Source organism: Salmo salar, chromosome 18 (genome assembly GCF_965601325.2).
Source record: "Salmo salar chromosome 18, fSalSal1, whole genome shotgun sequence".
NCBI lineage: Eukaryota > Metazoa > Chordata > Actinopteri > Salmoniformes > Salmonidae > Salmo > Salmo salar.
The window spans coordinates 79,434,102-79,451,160 of NC_138308.1; the positions used below are offsets into that span (position 1 = coordinate 79,434,102).

The window sequence follows — 17,059 nt, forward strand, 5'->3', positions numbered from 1 at the left end:
TACATACTACATACTACTCACACTCACACACACACTGCACACACAGTCTCGTCTATTAGATTGCCTATACACTGTGGCTAACCGTTCCGCGCATGCACACACACACAAACATACACACAGTCACACACACACTAAATCGATGGCCCCTTCCTGTGTGTGTGTGAGGGGGGCCAGTCCCCCTGATCCCTCCGTCAAGCAAACACACACACAGAATGAGCTCCTTGTCTCTGGATCAATACCAGCGATGGAGTGGAGGATGATAGGTAGAGGAGGCCCGGCCCAGGCATAGAGGAGGATGATGGGTAGAGGAGGCCCGGCCCAGGCATAGAGGAGGATGATGGGTAGAGGAGGCCCGGCCCAGGCATAGAGGAGGATGATGGGTAGAGGAGGCCCGGCCCAGGCATAGAGGAGGATGATGGGTAGAGGAGGCCCGGCCCAGGCATAGAGGAGGATGATGGGTAGAGGAGGCCCGGCCCAGGCATAGAGGAGGATGATGGGTAGAGGAGGCCCGGATGATGGGTAGAGGAGGCCCGGCCCAGGCATAGTGGAGGATGATGGCTAGAGGAGGCCCGGCCCAGGCATAGTGGAGGATGATGGCTAGAGGAGGCCCGGCCCAGGCATAGTGGAGGATGATGGGTAGAGGAGGCCCGGCCCGGCCAAGGCATAGTGGAGGATGATAGGTAGAGGAGGCCCGGCCCGGCCAAGGCATAGTGGAGGATGATAGGTAGAGGAGGCCCGGCCCGGCCAAGGCATAGTGGAGGATGATGGGTAGAGGAGGCCCAGCCCAGGCATAGTGGAGGATGATGGGTAGAGGAGGCCCAGCCCAGGCATAGTGGAGGATGATGGCTAGAGGAGGCCCGGCCCGGCCTAGGCATAGTGGAGGATGATGGGTAGAGGAGTCCCGGCCCAGGCATAGTGGAGGATGATGGGTAGCGGAGATAATTTTTTATCCCTTGTTTCTGGGTCATGCTTTTGGCCCCCATGTCTACATTATGTCTTTAATCTTTACCAGTGGAGGCTGTTGAGGGGAGGACGGCTCATAATAAGATCTGGAATGGAGTGAATGGAATGGCGTCAAACACATGGAAACCAACAGTTAGACATTTGTTCTTGAGGCAAGTTGAAGTTCGGAAGCTGACGTCTACACCCCTTCGTCGGTGATTGATCAACAGTACTACTCTCAGTAGGAGTGGGAACATAAAGTGTTTGTTGTCATTCAACGAGGGATGACTAGTTTTCATGCAATTTTTTTTACTTGACAAATACTGCACCAAACATCTTAGCTAGATGTAAAATTGCGCGACTAAGACCTCCTCGGCAAAAACGTCAAAATGAATTACAGATTTATTGATTTATCTAATTCTGACTATTTTGATAAAGTGTTTCTGGCTATGTTGTTGCTATGGTGGCTCAAGATGGGCAAAAAAACAGTAATATTGATGCTTTTTTATCATTTTTCAAGGAAAGGTCTTTAGGGATTATGCGAGCAAAGACGGTTCTGCTAGGAGCAAACCAAACCTATGTATGCGGATGTTTTTAGGATGTAAGGTTGAGGAAGTGGTAGTTGTTGGTTGACTTGAACTGGTTGAAAGGTGTGCTCTATCCCATAATGACGTTGCAGACTCTGATGTGAGCAGAATACTTGTGGTACAGTATTCTCCATAACTAGCTCCTATATCAACACATGTGTAGACTCTTTGATCTGCATTGATAATACAGATGTAGGATCTTAATTTGATCACTCTTTTGTTGCTGAGAATTTGCAGGAAATGCAGATGAGTTTCATGATTTACATAATGTCACTGAAACACTGTTGCCCTTTTCATGTACTCAAATTTTTGCCAGCTAATAGCCTAACCACCGATCAAGCAACATTATGGACTAAATGTCAAATCCTGTTTCTGCATTATTTTGCTCCGATAAACTGCTCAAATTAAGATCCTACATCTCAATTTGATTTGCTAATTAGCCACTTACAGTATGAAAGTAAAATGATACAAAAACACCCTCTGACACGTGAGCATAGTAAAGCAAGAATTGAGTATGCTCTCTCTCTCTCTCTCTCTCTCTCTCTCTCTCTCTCTCTCTCTCTCTATCTCACACACACACACACACACACACACACACACACACACACACACTCATTCTGATCCTGTACTCCAGTACTCTCCAGTGGAACCCCAGACCCCCACTATCCCAGTCTTTATGTGCATGTATAATGATCACCACGGCGACACAATCTCTTCGAAGATCCCACCCTACAATCAATGTACTCTCATCCCTCCATCCCTCCCTATTTCAATCCATAATACACTGGTATTAAAAGGTGTTCTATCCCACTCCCTCCTTTCCTTTAGAAGCTCCACTTCTCAAGGTTAATGAATAATGAATAAGTTCATTTATAACCTTTGTGGTTGTAGCCCCTACTTCTTTTTCAGTTCAATACATTAACGTTTCACGTTTCCCTACATTTCTGTTCAGTACTTCTTCAATCTGCCACAATAAATGGAAGGTTACCTTTTACTTTGTGTGTGTGTGTGTGTGTGTGTTTATGTGCATGTTTGTGTGTTTGTACACGTGTGTGTGTGTGTTCCCTTCTGTGCAGGTTATTAGGAGTCTGTTATGTGGGATGTTGGATGTGAGTAATAAAAATGGTTGAGTGATGGAGTGTGAGTCATACATCTCCCATGTAGAATAACAGGTATTTTCTCCAGAATGGAGACATTTCATAATTTCTTTCTTTTTGGAGATTGAGGACCGTAATGAAAACCTTTTTCATTTTAGGAGAGCGGGTTGTGGTCAAGCAAGGACACTGTCTCCTTGATGTATGGAGCAGTTAGAGAGTGTGTGTGTGTGTGTGTGCGTGCGTGCGTGTGTGTGGTGTATGTGCGTGTCTACGTGCGTGTGTGTGTGTGAACCTCATCAGCCGGTGAGTGTGGAACGGCAGAGGTGCCGCTGAATGTAAATGTTAATGAAAGGAGAGATGGAGGGTCAGGGCCAAATGAAAGGCAAATAAAATGGCAACTCTTGTGTGCTCAGGAAGGTTAAGTATTACCAGTGGAGGGAGACAAATGTGTGTAATCATGACTCATACAATGTATGAGTCTCCTCTTCATTAGTGTGTGTGTGTGTGTGTGTGTGTGTGTGTGTGTGTGTGTGTACGTGTGTGTACGTGTGTGTGTGTGTACACGTGTGTGTACACGTGTGTGTGTGTGTGTCTGTGTGTGTGTGTGTGTGTGTGTGTGTGTGTGTGTGTGTGTGTGTGTGTGTGTGTGTGTGTGTGTGTGTGTGTGTGTGATTCCCCAATGTTCTATTAATCCCACCCTATAAAAGAGGAGACACCATCGATAAGCCACAACAGGTCATCAGATGAAACACTTCCTGTGTTATTGAGTGACCTCTGGCGCGCGTTAATGACTGCAGCGAATGGATCGTATATCACCACAGTCAAGCCTGAGGTGACACTAAGGCTGTGTGTCTCCAATGACATCCTATTCCCTATAGAGTACACTGCTTTTGTCCAATGGCCATATGACCGGTCAAAAGTAGAGGACCTTATAGGGAATAGGGTGTCATAAAGGGATAGGCACGTGTTCCATTGGCCCATTAGACTTGCTAATTGACAATATACACTGAGTGTACAAAACATTAAGAACACCTTCCGACTGTTGAATTGCACCTCCCCTTCCCTCCCCACACACACACACTCATACATGTCTGCCCTCAGAACAGCCTCATGCTTCTCACAGTTGTGTCAAGTTGCCTGGATGTCCTTTGGGTGGTGGACCATTCTTGATACACACAGGAAACTGTTTGAGCGTGAAAAACCCAGCAGCGTTACAGTTCCTGACACAAACCGGTGTGCCTGGCACCTACTACCATACCCCGTTCAAAGGCACTTAAATCTTTTGTCTTGCCCATTCACCCTCTGAATGGCACACATACATGTCTCAATTGTCTCAAGGCTTAAAAATCATTCTTTAACCTGTCTCTTCCCCTTCATTTGAAGTGGATTTAACAAGTGACATCAATAAGCGATCACAGCTTTCACCTGGTCAGTCTATGTCATGGAAAGAGCAGGTGTTCCTAATGTTTTGTCCACTCAGTGTATACGATACAATACAAAAAAGGATGGGTTCTTATTGTAATGTGTGTGTGTGCGTGCGCGGGTGAGTGTGTGTTGGGGACCAGGGGACTGTCTTCCGTTTTGGAGCTGGATGACAACGTGTAAAGTAAGTTGCCCGACTCGAGAGAACTGAAAAACTGACAACAGCAGGTAGACGTCAGTCAATGAGGAAAGGGGAGGACCTGAGGAATATGGAGGGAGGAAGAAGGAAGGATTCGGTTTCAGAGGGGAGTTAAGTTGCTTCCAGACATCTCATTAAGTGAGGTTGTATCAGGGTCTTGGTGGAACAAACAGAGGATGTTGTTAGATTTCCATGCTCTGTGCGTTCATGTCCTTGCTAGTCACGTCAGTCTATCATTCCATTCTTCAACATACCCTTAGGCCTAATAAGGTGTTCTAAGCAAGCTATACATGTACATTACCACTGGTGTCAATACTATACCATGTGTGACACCATCGGTAAAGTGACATTTTGAACAAAATCTGACAATTAAGGCTTTAACAAGCCCAGTCCTTAGGTATCAATACTATGTTCCTGTAGGACAGGGAATAGTACGGTTTAGAGCAATGATGTATAAAAATCTGTTCCACTGCTAATTTTCATTCTTCCCCTTAGGGACAGATTGAGATCGGGGACACCAGGTGGGTGTAATTAATAATTAGGTAGAACAGAAAAACCAGCAGTACTCCAGAACCTCAACACCTCTGGTATAGAGTAGCATTTCCACTAAGGGGACTTATAGTGATCTCGTAATGTGCCGTGTGTGTGACCCCTATTGTCAAAGTGATGTTTTGACAGGTAGACCAGGCGTTTCCCTACATTGTCAGGACTGTGTCCCAATCAGATTAATAGTCATGTTGCGGTGTGGCAGACTGTCATGAGTGCCTCTAATGAGTACTGCCTCTAGTGATGAGTAGGGCCTCTAGTGATGAGTAGGGCCTCTAGTGATGAGTAGGGCCTCTTGTGTTGAGTAGTGTGTGCGTACTGATTACAACCATTTTCTTTTTTTTGTTTACAGCAGTTAAACATTTTTTTGCCCCTCCCTCCTTCACAAAAGCTTATTCCCTTCCTCCTTCACGCTGTTTTGTCTGTAAATAACTAAACTACGCTACCTGAGGAGTGAAGTAGGGTACATCCGAAATGGCACCCGATTCACTATTTATTGTAGTGAACTACTTTTGACCAGAGCCCATTGGCCTAGTGCACTATATAGGGAACAGGGTGCCAATTCTGACGCAACCTACTCTTTTAGAGAGAAGGAAGTTGGCTTGGCAGTTGGCATATGTTAGTCAGGAAGTCAGGAAGCAGACTAGGGGGATCATTCATTCATATTCATAACAGTGCAGGAGGTTGAGGGGCCAAAAACTTCCACTGTTATTAGCTTTATTATTATAAATAATCAGGACGTGGAAGGATAATTATAGAAACCATACCCACACACTCTGCACACACCGTACACACACACCCTCCCGCCAGCGCACCCCAGATAGCAACCTGAATTAATAAAGATAAAATGAAATCTCATGCTTCCGTAGGCAAACAGGCAAACGAAGAGACATCGTCAACAGTGGCGAGCAGCGTTCTCTGATGCTGGTCGTAGTAACTGTCGTAGGATCCGGAGCTGTCGCACTCTTGCTCGGGTAGAGCGGATCGGAGGCCTCGCTCACTCATCCGAGGAGAGATTCATAATTAATGGTGGTTATAATGAGAGCATGATGAAAGGAGAGCAGAAAACAGCGATAATGAGAGAGAGTATGTGGAGGAGTAACAGGAGACTAGTTAGTACTGCTCTCTCTGCCTCCACTTCTCTACTTCTGCTAGGTTGAAATGAACAGGACACACGCGCACACACACAGAATTATCATCACACAGGCCTGTTGGAAATGATCATTACTATTTCATTGTGTTTTGCTGATAATAACCCATCACACACACACACACACACACACACACACACACACACACACACACACACACACACACACACACACACACACACACACACACACACACACACACACACACACACACACACAACAGAACATTACAGTACTGTATAATAATGAATAGTTCTTCTTCCTCCGGTAGTGTGTGTGTGTGTGTTTAACTGTGTGTTTGCATGCACGCGGGGACCTGTGTTTGTGTGTGTGCATGCGTGCGTGTCAAACTGTAGCCCCCTAACAAAAGGCTTTGCGGGGCCATTGTTCCTGGTAACGTGTACAGGGTCTGTGTCCCGGGTGATAAGAGGAGAGAGAAAAACACATTCCGTTAAATAATATCCCTCGACTTGACACACCCACACACGCTGCATTAACGTTGTCTCAATGTTGTCTCGATGCTAGCACCACTGTTGACTGCCCTTATTTTCGGCAGGTTTTCTTGTTTCAGGCAGTTAAGATGCTCAAGATGTTCTTATCACCAAGGAGACAGGGAGAGGCAGGACAAGACAAGGGAGGGGAGAGAAAGAGAGGGGGTGGGAGAGCGAGGGGGATAGACAGAGAGAGAGGGGAGAGAGTGATAGAGAGAGGATGAGGGAGAGGGGGGAGAGTGACAGGTTAGAGAGAGAGGGGGGGGTGGGAGAGAGAGAGGGGTAGAGAGAGAGACATAGAGAGAGGGAGGGAGAGAGCAAGAGAGGGAGAGAGAGTTGGTAGAGGAGTGTTTTATCTGCCTTTCATTATCAGCAGCTGTTAATGTGACGACATCAGAAAGCTGCAGAGGGAGGAAGATTCACCCAGAGATTGCCTAAATGCCAACACACACACACACACACACACACACACACACACACACACACACACACACACACACACACACACACACACACACACACACACACACACACACATACAGTACCAGTCAAAGGTTTGGACACTCCTACTTATTCAAGGGTTTTTATTTATTTTTACTATTTTCTACATTGTCAAAACTATGAAATAACACATATGGCATCATGCAATAACCAAAAAAGTGTTAAACAAATCAAATTATATTTTGCCTTGATGACAGCTTTGTACACTCTTGGCATTCTCTCAACCAGCTTCATCTGGAATGCTTTTCCATCAGTCTTGAAGGAGTTCCCACATATTCTGAGCACTTGTTGGCTGCTTTTCCTTCTCTCTGCGGTCCAACTCATCCCAAACCATCTCAATTGGGTGGAGGCCAGATGATTGTGGAGGTCAGGTCATCTGATGCAGCACTCCATCATTCTCCTTCTTGGTCAAATAGCCCTTACACAGCCTGGAGGTGTGTTAGGTCGTTGTCCTGTTGAAAAACAAATGATAGTCCCACTAAGCGCAAGCTAGATGGGATGGCGTATCGCTGTAGAATGCTGTGGTAGCCATGCTGGTTAAGTGGTCATAACCATGTCATAATATGTCATAACAGCTGACATAACCTGTCAAAACATTGTTGTAACACTTTCAGGACACATATATTTAGGCTTATTGTGACATATATTGCAATATTTTATGGCTGTCAAAGCCTACAAATCCTACCACACAAGGCAAACCATTCCATTCTACTTGTAAATAGTATGTTATATAACATCATCTAAAATGTGTAATTTTGTTACCATTGTAATTGTACACACATTGACGTCAAACATGCACCTAACCCAATGCTCTGTTGCTGATGACTGGGATGAATATAGGAGCAGGACAAAACACCCTCTTTGGGAGTTATGACTGACATGTGACCCACCACCTTGATTCGGTCCTATGTAGCAAAACTTGAAATTGTGTTTATTACATTGGAAAAAGTAGACTCAGAGATAGAACATGGTGTATCATAGACTGCAGTTGAGGAACAATGGGAAAGTAATTCTGCCTTGAAAGTTGATAAACTTGTAACCTCACTTTTAAGAAAATGGCCTTGAATGTTTTTGTACACCTACTGGAGAGCTCTTCTTTGTCTCCACCCATTCAGCATCGTTTCAACCCTCTTAAGCCTTAGCCCCACCCATCTCTTTAAGGATTCACATGTGAGGCCATGTGCTAAACAGAGTGAGTAAGGTAGTGTAGTAAACAACCAAAGATTTCAAGACGAAAAGTGGGGAAAGTAGTAGCCAAAAGTAGTAGTAAAAATACACTTTATCTAGTCCTTGGCCTATATCCTAATCTGACTTTGGTGCAGGTCATGTTGTTCTTCACATTACCGTCTCTGGTAAACACACTATATCAAATCAAATCAACTTTTATTTGTCACATGCACAGGATACAGAAGTTGTAAACGGTACAGTGAAATGCTTACTTGCATACTGGAGTGTCATGGTTAGACCCATAATCGCAACCCATACTACCATGCACCATACATGAATCTGCAGGTTGCTAAAGTTAACCAACCAGGTGCAATGTTAGCTAGCTAGCTAACATCCGGCTATAACTAGCATTGCAAATGGTTTCCTGCGATACAAATAATATTACTACACAGCTCCTACACGTAACTTTAGCTATCAAGCCAGCTAACGTTAGCTAGCTAGCTAACAGTACACTCTAACTTGTAATGAAAACGACTTTCTAACAAAATTAGAAACTTATAATATCTGAAAATGTAGCTAGACTCTTACCCGTATACATGGATGAACGCTTCTCCCCCTTTGTCATGGAGGCCATGGTTGCCCTTAGTTTGAAGATGTAATCCAGAGACAGGTGTTTTACGGAACAGCGTTCTGTGTTCTCTTTTTGTCTCCCACCGCATTTGCAATCATACTCTGCTTCCACCGGGCATTCCACTGATTTCAAAACACGGTCAATTCTTCTATGACAACAACACTGTTGATCGCTGTTTCTTCCCCATCATTGTCATCAGAAGACTACAATGTCTGGTTCAATTAAAATGTTTTTACCTACATCAGGGATTTCCTCGTTGTCTGATTCATTTTCAGAGTCAGAGAGCAACACTTTTGCAGTTCTTCATGATATCTTAAAAAAAAAAAGCCAGGGTACAATGGATTATCTCCACATGCTGAGCAGCTCAGGTTATAGACAGAATCATGCTATATGGCAGACCAATCCGAACTCATCTCTCGGCATGTCCAGCCCATCCATCGTTGGAGTTGGAACTGTGTGACTACATGCTGTTGTGGGTTTACAGGGAATACAGGAGGGGACTGAGGACACACTCTACTCTGATGTCTGTTTATATTTTTCTGATAAAATAATGCAAAGGAAAGGAAACTTCTTGGCAGGGAATAAACACATTTGAATAAATAATACGATTTAGAGTAAAAATTGTACGTTTGACATTTTAGTCGTCTAGCAGACGCTCTTAACCAGAGCGACTTACAATTAGTGCATTCGTCTTTAGGTAGCTAGGTGAGACAACAACACATCACAATCGTGTCAAGTACATTTTCCCTCAACAAAGTATTTATCAGCAAAGCCAGTGCTAGTATAACCAGCCATAAAATAACGCAATATATGTCACAACAGGTCTAAATATATGTGTCATGACCGTGTTGTGCCCATATTATGACAGGTTATGACAAGTTTTGTCAGCTGTTATGACATATTATGACATGGTTATGACCGTGTTATAACGCTAGGTGTCAAATAAAGTGTTACCAAACACACACTACGGACACACTTATCCTACTAATGTGTTTCATCATTGCCTGTGTTAATCCATAATGGAATCTACATTTCAGGTCGGCTTGGGTGGTATACCTTATATACTGTATAACAGGCTATTTGGGAATAGCCACAGGATGGTTTTTCAATACTGTCAATACCGTTTCAATTATTTATTTGACGTTTTTCAGTACATTATTTGTAGCTACTTTTTAAGTGCGTAAATACATGCAATACGTTAGGAGATAAATCCAATCGCGTTCTTGATTTCACCTGTCACATTATTTTACATTATGAAGCTTATGGTAGTTCCCCAGAACAGTTGAGCCAGTCAGGTGTTTGTAAAGAGCAGAATGGGAGAAAGCAGGAGCAGGTGAGTCCAGCTGTGTATTGACAGGGGTTGGGTTTTATATGTGAACAGTGTTTTTTTTTTGTTGCTTCAATAGAGGGATCTAGTTTTCCTTCACAGAAAATACACTAGCGATACACATTCAGCAAAAGGTAGCTTCATTTTTATCAAATGACAGCAAAACTGCAACGCTATTTGGCTGGCACCCACACATACCCATCCACATCCAATGATCACTTATCTCCGTAATACAATCAGCAACAGAGAAACTCTGGATCCATATCCACCTTAAGCAACATGAATTATAGAGTATGATTGTCAACTCATTGCTATATGTAGTCCTGTACCTCAAGGCGCCTGATGGGAAGTGGTTAGATAGTTAGAGCACTGGACTAAAGGAGCCATTCACACACACATTTTTTTATTTAACTAGGCAAGTCAGTTAAGAACAAATTCTTAATTACAATGACGGACTACCGGGGAACAGTGGGTTAATTGCCTTGTTCAGAATGACAGATTTTTACCTTGTCAGCTCGGGGATTTGATCTAGTAACCTTTCAGTTACTGGCCCAACACTCTAACCACTAGGCTACCTGCCACCCCATGAACACACACACACGGTTAGATGGTTAGACCAGGGCTCTCCAACGGTTAGATCACAAGCTACCAGTAGCCAACCAATGAGTAGCTACTGTAGACAAGCAATTATGGAAGTATTGCAAACTGTCAAACATAAAGCCACACTGACATTATCCCACCTCTGGTGAGCCACTATTGGCTTTAAAGGCAAACGTAGCACAATATCTACCAATTAATTTCCAGCATTATTGCCCGTCTGTCTGTTTGGTGAGCGTGTTTGTTTATCACTCCATGTAGCCAGTTAGTGATACTAATGATCATCGTCTTGTGGATAGACAACAAGACTTTCCCCAATAACCTTCTCAATTAAATGTTAACTGCAATGTCGGCTTCCCTGACAAAACTATATAATTATTATTTGAATCAATTGGGTGGCGACTGTTTTGCAAATTGTCATGACGTGTGCTGCAGCAGTAGGCCTAACAGCAGAAACATTTCTAGACTGACACGTTCCTCTCTTGCTAGATGCACAATTAAAGGGGAATTACACAAAAATATCATAATTTGTTCGTTTTTTTTTTCAGACCTCAAAAATTGTCATATGATGTGATTTAAGCATTGACATGGATTCAGAACATATTTTTTTGTTGTTGTTTCTCTACGAATGATTGTAACATTGAGAGTAAAACAAATAAATAATCAAAACCAGGAAAAATAAAACTGAGATGTCACGCCCTGACCTTAGAGCCTTTTTTATTCTCTATTTTGTTAGGTCAGGGTGTGACTTGGGTGGGCATATCTAGGTTTCTATATATTGGTTGGCCTAGCATGGTTCCCAATCAGAGGCAGCTGTTTATCGTTGTCTCTGATTGGGGATCATACTTAGGCAGCCCTTTTCCCCACCTGTGATTGTGGGATCTTGTTTTTGCATAGGAACTTTACATTCGTTTTTTGTATATATTTATTTTTTCGGTGTTCATTTTTAATAAAAGTAAGATATTCACCTACCACGCTGCACCTTGGTCCAATCTTTACGACGAAAGTAACATGAGAACTGAATTCTGGAAAATACGAAAGATAATTTTAAGAGGCCAAATACTGTCTATTAACCAGCATTTTACCAGGTAAATTGGCACATCTCTTGTAAACAAAGGACTTGGGGAAGAGTTGCAGGGTAAATGAGAAGAATGTGCTTATTTAAAATAAAATATATATAAAAAATTGTAGCTTGCGATATGTTGCATTTTTTTAAATAGCTCACATGCTAGAAAAGGTTGGAGACCCCTGGGTTAGACACTGGGCTCAGGGCCTGGGTTGACGGATTACTGCTTAGTTGTTCTGAGTGCCCCCCATCTCATGAATATGGTAATATTGGTAAGCTTCGCCAATGGCCTGGGTAAGGGGAGGGGCTGTGGGGGGACCGGGAGAGGGAGATTTCTGAATTAATGCAGCTAGAGTAATTACAAGGTATACGATGAAATCGCAGCAACCAATCTACTGCTATTCAATCTCCCTCACCCATTCACACGATGTATGTATTTATGTGAAGCGCGGCTATAGCAAGGACAAGAACACTCCTTGGGCATGATGGTAATAATAATGACGATAATGATAATGGTAGAAATGTTTTGCATAATGGTGCTTGCTAATCAAATGTGTGTGGTATCATATAGTAGCTAAATGTTGCTTATACTGTGTGCTGAACATTCGCTTCGGTCAATGTTTTTTCTTCCCTCTCTCTCGCTCGCTCTCTCCTCTCTCTCTCTCTCTCTCTCACTCACTCTCTTTCGGTCTCTCTCTCGCAGCAGATGAGAAATTCAAGGCTTTTGGTGTGTATTATATTCCAGTAGAGTTATTACTGTGTTAATTAGCCCTGAGAATATCTCATTTTCCCCAAATTGTTTATCAGGCCCTGAATCTAACGAGCAAATTATGATAGAAGCATTAACCATGGATAGAGGATTGATTGGGACGACGAGATGAGAGAAGGATGAGAAGAGGAGAGAAGGACTCTCAATATTAAGATCAATGGAGGGAGAGAGGGACCGAGAGACAAACTGATTGGCTTGCGGAGCAGCACATGGTTGAGTTTCAAAGCAGGGAACCATGCACACACAGACACACACACCACAGGCCCCTGGTCATCCATCATTGACTGGAGCTATAGACAGAGGGTCAGTGCCTCAGGTTAAGGCTTGGTCTGGAGACACCACACTACTCTCTCTCTCTCTCTCTCTCTCTCTCTCTCTCTCTCTCTCTCTCTCTCTCTCTCTCTCTCTCTCTCTCTCTCTCTCTCTCTCTCTCTCTCTCTCTCTCTCTCTCTCTCTCTCTCTCTCTTATTGGCATGGGAAACATATGTTTACATTATCAATGCAAGTAAAATCGATCATAAACAAAAGTGAAAATAACAATCAGAAGTGAACAATAAACATTACACTCACAAAAGTTCCAACAATGTGCAAATAGTTAAAGTACAAAGGGAAAATAAATAAACATACATATGGGTTGTATTTACCAATGGTATTTGTTCTTCACTGGTTGCCCTTTTCTTGTGGCAATAGGTCACAAATCTTGCTGCTGTGGTTGCACACTGTTGTATTTCACCCAATAGATATGGGAGTTTGTCAAAAATGTGATTTGTTTTTTCGAATTCTTTGTGGGTCTGTGTAATCTGAGGGAAATGTGTGTCTCTGATATGGTCATACAATTGGCAGGAGGTTAGGAAGTGCAGCTCAGCTTCCACCTACATTTTGTGGGCAGTGTGCACAAAGCCTGTCTTCTCTTGAGAGCCAAGTCTGCCTACGGCAGCCTCTCTCAATAGCAAGGCTATCTTCACTGAGTCTGTACATAGTTAAGCTAATTTTGGGTCAGTCACAGTGGTCAGGTATTCTGCCGTTGTGTACTCTCTGTTTAGGGCCAAATAGCATTCTAGTTTGCTCAGTTTTTTTTGTTAATTCTTTCCAATGTGTCAAGTAATTATCTTTTTGTTTTCTCATGATTTGGTTGGGTCTAATTGTGTTGCTGTCCTGGGGCTCTGTAGGGTCTGTTTGTGTTTATGAACAGATCCCCAGTACCAGCTTGCTAAGGGGACTCTTTTCAAGGTTAATCTCTCTGTAGGTGATGGCTTTGTTATGGAAGGTTTGGGAATTGCTTCCTTTTAGGTGAATGTAGAATTTAAGGGCTCTTTTCTGGATTTTGATAATTAGCGGGTATCGGCCTTATTCTGCTCAGCATGCTTTACTTGATGTTTTATGGTGTTTTTTGCAGAATTCTGCATGCAGAGTCTCAATTTGGTGTTTTCCCCGTTTTGTGAATTCTTGGTTGGTGAGCAGACCCTAGACCTCACAATCATAAAGAATCTCAAATATAAAATGTATTTTGTCTTGTTTAACACTTTTTTGGTTACTACATGATGCCATGTGTTATTTCATAGTTTTGATGTCTTACTATTGTTCTACAATGTAGAAAATAGTACAAATAAATAAAAACCCTTGAATGAGTAGGTGTGTCCAAATGTTTGACTGGTACTGTGTATGTTGAAGAGGGTGGGGTTCAAGCTGCATCCTTGTCTCACCCCACGGCACTGTGGAAAGATATATATTTTTTAACCATACACTTGTTGATTGTGTACATGGATTTTATAATATCATATTTTTTTCCCCCAACACAGCATTCCATCAATTTGTATAGCAGGCCCTCATGCCAGTGAGTCAAAAGCTTTTTTGAAATGAAGAAAGCATGAGAAGACTTTGCCTTTGTTTTGGTTTGTTTGTTTGTCAATTAGGGTGTGCAGGCTGAATACGTGGTCTGTCGTACAGTAATTTGGTATAAAGACAATTTGACATATGCTCAGTACATTTTTTTCACTGAGGAAATGTACACGTCTGCTGTTAGTGATAATGCAGAGGATTTCCCCAAGGTTGCTGTTGACGCATATCCCACGGTAGTTGTTGGGGTCAAATTTGTCTCCACTTTTGTGGATTCGGGTGATCAGTCCTTTTTTCCAAATATTGGGAAAGATGCCAGAGCTGAGTATGATGTTAAAGAATTTAAATATAGCCAATTGGAATTTGTGGTCTGTATATTTTATGAGTTCATTTAGGATACCATCAACACAACAGGCCTTTTTGGGTTGGAGGGTTTGTATTTTGCCCTGTACTTCATTCAATGTAATTGGAGAATCCAGTCGGTTCTGGCAGTCTTTAATAGTTGATTCTAAGATTTGTATTTGATCATGTAAATGTTTTTGCTGTTTGTTCTTTGTTATAGAGCCAAAAATATTTGGGAAGTGGTTTATCCGTCTCCGTTTTGGATAGATTGCGCTTCGTGTTGTTGTTTGTTTAGCGTGTTCCAATTTTCCCAGAAGTGGTTAGATTTTATGGATTCTTAAATTACATTGAGCTTATTTCTTACGTACTGTTCCTGCTTTTTCTGTATTGTATTTCTGCATCGATTTAGTGATTCATTATAGTGAAGGCTCAGGTTTTCTGGGTCTCTATGTTTTTGGTTGGACAGGTTTCTCAATTTCTTTCTTAGGTTTTTGCATTCTTCATCAAACCATTTGTTGTTGTTGTTGTTAATTTTCTTAAGTTGTCTGCTTGAAAGTTTTAGATTTAATAGGGAAGCTGAGAGGTCAAATATACTGTTTAGGTTTTCTACTGCCAGGTTTACATCTTTACGTCTGTCTCTCCCTCCACCACAACCCACATGCACAGGCACACAAGAAGATATTTACTAAAATAGTGTGAGCTTCATGTGTCTCACCCGAACGCGTGAGGTTAGCGCCTGAAACGGATCATTTGAATCTACAGTAGGCATAAGCTATTACTGTAAAGAAATACAGTATGTTAGAGTAATTTTTACAGGAGGCTTCCGAATTACAGTTAATAACAGTATTTTTCAGCATTTTACACATAATGCAGTGCAATCTACATCATGAATGCTGTAAAACACATTTATGGTATTATACTGTGCATCCTGCAGTGTTTTACGTTTGAAATTACAAAAAACTCTTACAGTCTAGCACACATGAGGAAATTTTTCTGTGTTGAGATCATTTCCTTTTGAATTTCTAGCCAATTGTAAAATGTTCCTGTTTTGACTAATTTAATAGAGTGAGCTAGTTCTGCTCTATACCAAATTAGCATACCCCCTGAGTCCCTTCTCTGTTTACTCCTGGTAGTTTGGTGGATGGGACTCCAGCTCTCTGTAACCTAGAGGGTAACCAGTGGGTTAATCTCCTCTATACCATGTTTCTTGTAGGATTACAATGTCTGTATTTCTGATTTGTTTGGTGAAGTCCAGATTTCTGCTCTTTAGGCCAAAGGCAGATGACCTCAGACCTTGGATATTCCAGGATGAGATAGTGTTTTGTGCTCCATAAAGTGTCCAATGTTTTTAGTCGTGTGGTTTGGCCTCAGACCAGTAAGTGTGAGCAGTGCCTGCTACGCCTCGGGTACATGCCATTGGCTTGGGCTAGTGTAAGAGTGGGGGTTGGGCCTGTTTGCCTGCTCACGGCCTGGGCGTATGTGTGACTTTCATGTTGAGGCCCTCATTGCGGGAGTGGAGGGCATGGGGTGGGCAGGAGGAGCGTAGGTCTGATCTGAAGGGCCTATATTGGGTGTGGGCATGGTCGGTTTGGGACGGCATTGATTCATTTGGGGTGGGTGTGTCAATGTGGCTAGTGTCGGTCTGGTCTGGGCGGGCTGTCCGTTGATCTGTTGCTCCTGTGTGAGGTGTTGGGGCTGCGGTTGAGGGCGATGTCCTCTCTCTCTGTTTCTCTCCATCAATATCTTGCTCTCTCTCTCTCTCTCTCTCTCTCTCTCTCTCTCTCTCTCTCTCTCACTCTCTCTCTCTCTCTCTCTCTCCGTCTCTCTCTCTCTCTCTCTCTCTGCCCCCTTACCTCTAACAGGACCATGGGCTAATTGCTTTAGCTATTGTCACACGCAATGTCTCTCTCTCTTCCACTTTCTCTGTCATTCAGTCTCTCTCTGGCATTTTCACTTCTTCTCTCTCTCTCTCATTCTCATTCCCTCTCCTCTCTAGCTTTCTCTTTCTCATTCCCTATCTCTAGTTCTCTCTTCCTCCTTCCCCAACTCTCACTCGTTCATTCCTTCTTCTACCCCCCTCCATCTATATTTGCCACTCTCTCCCTCTATCCCTCCATCCCTCTCTCTTTCTGGCAGTTCCCCCTCAGTTGCCTGCCCGTTATCTGGAATATTCATGGAGGGGTCGCCTAGCTGACAAACTGAAGCCCTCAGCGCTTACAGCTACTATATACATTCACACACACGCACACACACTCTCCGTGTATAATACAGAGCCCCATCTGAACAGTGCCTGCAGGTGTGGGAGAGAAAGGGAGGCAGGATGGAGGGAGGAGAAAGAGAAAGTCAGGAAGGAGGGAAGGGGAAAGAGAGAGAGAGAGGGGTGAGAAA

General features: G+C 43.0%; 1 protein-coding gene across 3 annotated transcripts in view; it reads left to right on the plus strand.

The window, feature by feature from the left end:
* Nucleotides 1-17,059, plus strand: part of LOC106577771 (neuroligin-2) — a 314,603-nt gene that overhangs the window by 227,942 nt on the left and 69,602 nt on the right. The gene's annotated exons all lie outside the window — the stretch shown is intronic.